Consider the following 2,826-nt stretch of genomic DNA (forward strand, 5'->3'; position numbering starts at 1 on the left):
GGGCAGGGGCGGGGGCAGTCCCCAGCTGCATGTGCTGCGGCCTCGTTTGTAGGGATGGGGCACGGGCGCGTTGCAATGCATTGCCGATGACGCGCCGCCCCGACACGCCGACAGACTGACTACTCTCTCAGAGACGTGTCGCCGTGTCTCGGTCGCTTGTCCATTGCGAAGATGATGTGCGCGTCTCTAGAGCAGAAAACGTGTTCCACATCTTCGCCAAGTTTCATTCTTGTCAAGCGCATTGAGATGCAAGCAAAGTTGTCGCTACTTGAGCTTAATCCTTTCATTTTCACTCTGCAAGATTCGTCACCGCCTGCCTAGAGGTAAAAATTTCCTAAATTTCCCGGAAAAGTTCTGAAAATTTCCGGAAAATTTCCGGAAAATAACGGAATACTTCCAAAGTCCTGGGAAATTTTCGATCTTTTCCCGGAAATTTTCCTGAAATTTTGCGGAAACTTTCCAGGGGTTCTAACTGTCCTACGCCTGCCTGAGGTGGCCGGTGGTTTCAGAGCGGACGCATATTGTTGCGGGTGTTCCTCATCCCTTTATCCCTTCGGCCGGCATAGGCGCCCGCATAGCCCAGCTGCGGCTCGAGCGAGTATGCAATCATGCAATCCTGCAACACTGTAGTGTCTGCAACACCACGCTAGATGCTGCTCCGGTTGTTTCCTTATCCGCGTGCAGGTACAATGTGTGGCATTATTCTCAGGGCGCGAAAACAATTTCTCAGTCAGTCGCCTTCGTCGAGTTCCCATAACGAATGTGAAATAAGGAAAAGCCTCATCAACACATCGGTGCAGCAGCGCGACCACAATGTGGCCACGCGCATTGCTGATTCACCCTCCAGGGAAAACACTGCGAAAGTCGATCCTGAGTTAATCCACTGTGGTTCTGTAATCTGGTGGGAACTATTATGACGGTCGAATGACGTCATTACGACATCTCGACAAATTATGATTTCAAAACGGAGTTGTGTTGATGGCTTTTTCACTTCAATTTACACTTGAGTCCCACGTGACCACACGTATGGTCACAATAACCCGTGTTTGCCAACACAAAGGTCGTGTGACCTTTGTGTTGCCTTGGGGGGACCTTGAGCATAAAACTGTTTGAGCCCGAAAATGACATGCACCGAAGGGAGCCTACATGTCTAACGCTAACGGCCGCCCCTTGCACATCGCCGTCGTGTGGCCATCACGGGGGCTTGGTTTGGTGCTGCCGACGTCGCTTACCTGGCGGCGAGGGCCGGGCGGACGCGGGCGCCGCCGAGAGGACGGGAGGTCGCCGTCGATGTAATCCAAGAGGGTGGTCCTGGTCCGGGCGCCGGTGCGTGCCTTGGCGGTGTGTGGTGCTGCGAGTGAGCGCTCGTCACGGGCGTTGCGGGGGGCGGCGGCGGCGGGCGATGCTGTGGCACGTCCGTCCCCTGAGAGGCGGCGGCGCCGACTGAGCCGAGCCGAGAGCCGGCGCCGGCCGAGCTGGGCAGCGGCAGAGCTGAGCGCACGCCGCCACCGGCGAGTGGGACAGGGCCCACGTCGCGTGCCAGCCTCGGCGAGGACATCGCCGTGAGGACCAACGACGTCGTCGTGGTGGTGGTGAGTTGCCCGATGTTGTTGACTACTACTTCCTCTCTTCCTGCGGTGTAGTCGCATTGTTTTCACCGTTTATCGTACCGTATATCCACCACGCGTTTACGGTAGTATTGTTGACAGACTCCAGCACAACATAACCAACTTCCGGTTTCACGATCAAAAGTACTGAGTCACTTTTCGTGTGTTAATCTTCGTCTGTAGACAAAACACCATCGAACGAATAGGCCTTTTCTCTTCGCCCACAACGTGACGACGCTCATTGCCGACTTGTGTGGAACTTGAAGCTGTTAAAAATCGGGGACTCCCCGCCCGACGGGGAGCGCTCCGAAAAGTTCTACCGGTTAGGTTATGTTTCCCGACAAAGCCAGGCAAGAAGAATGTTATTGCCGTTGTCGAAGCATGCTGCACCGATTCAAAAAGACTCTCGACCCTGCCAGGATTCGAACCTGGAATCTTCTGATCCGTAGTCAGACGCGTTATCCATTGCGCCACAGGGCCGGTGGAGATGTCGGGGCCCGGCGTCGCCCACTACAAGCAGTCGATATTTCGCGGCGCAGGCGCTTGGGGGAGGAAAGAGAGGGCAGGGGTTGGGAGGCGGTAGATTCGAAAAGGCCGTGCGCTCGCAACAGTTGGATCGCATTTGGCTATTTGGCTTCAATGAGTGTTTTGACGAAATTGTGACCAATTTACGTCAATTTCATGAAATTTTATCTAATGATAGCGCGTTGGGCATTGTTCAGGGAGCAGTCAACGAAACGGCGTCAGCCCAGGTAAATAAAACATTATGAAGATTATAAAGCCTAGTAAATCAATCTTCCTTTTTTTTTATCGTCGATGGTAAGAAATCGTCCAGAAAGTTCGGGTTCGTTTTTCTCAGATTCTCGGCGCCTGCCATGCTCAGGGTAGGCCACCCGCCGTGTACGCGTGTGCTGCATTCAATATGTTGCCTGACTGCCAGGTGCTATGTGAGGTCAGCTGGCAAATGTAGGACGGACGTTCTGGGTGATCCCTTAGGTCCTCCGTTTGTGTCAAGCAGATTTTCGTATTTTGACATTAGGAAAGGAGTCTAGGACTTGCATTATTTGACTGGTCTTTTCTACCTAGCAGAATAAGCATATCTGTGGTGGTTTCTTGATCTTGCTGAGTGTGAGTGAGGAGGCGGATAGAGGGGCGAATGAGGTTCATAATGCATATTTTGATTTAAAAAAGAAAACGTCTAATTTATTTATTTATTTTT

At 52.7% G+C, this 2,826-nt stretch overlaps 1 non-coding gene across 1 annotated transcript; it reads right to left on the minus strand.

Annotated features, from left to right (window-relative positions):
• Positions 1 to 2,014: 2,014 nt before the first annotated feature.
• On the minus strand, positions 2,015 to 2,087 carry Trnar-acg (transfer RNA arginine (anticodon ACG)). The gene has a single exon. It is a non-coding gene; the product is annotated as a tRNA-Arg (tRNA).
• Positions 2,088 to 2,826: the final 739 nt, after the last annotated feature.

Source organism: Frankliniella occidentalis, unplaced genomic scaffold (assembly GCF_000697945.3).
Source record: "Frankliniella occidentalis isolate FOCC.00 unplaced genomic scaffold, Focc_3.1 Scaffold24, whole genome shotgun sequence".
NCBI classification, from domain to species: domain Eukaryota; kingdom Metazoa; phylum Arthropoda; class Insecta; order Thysanoptera; family Thripidae; genus Frankliniella; species Frankliniella occidentalis.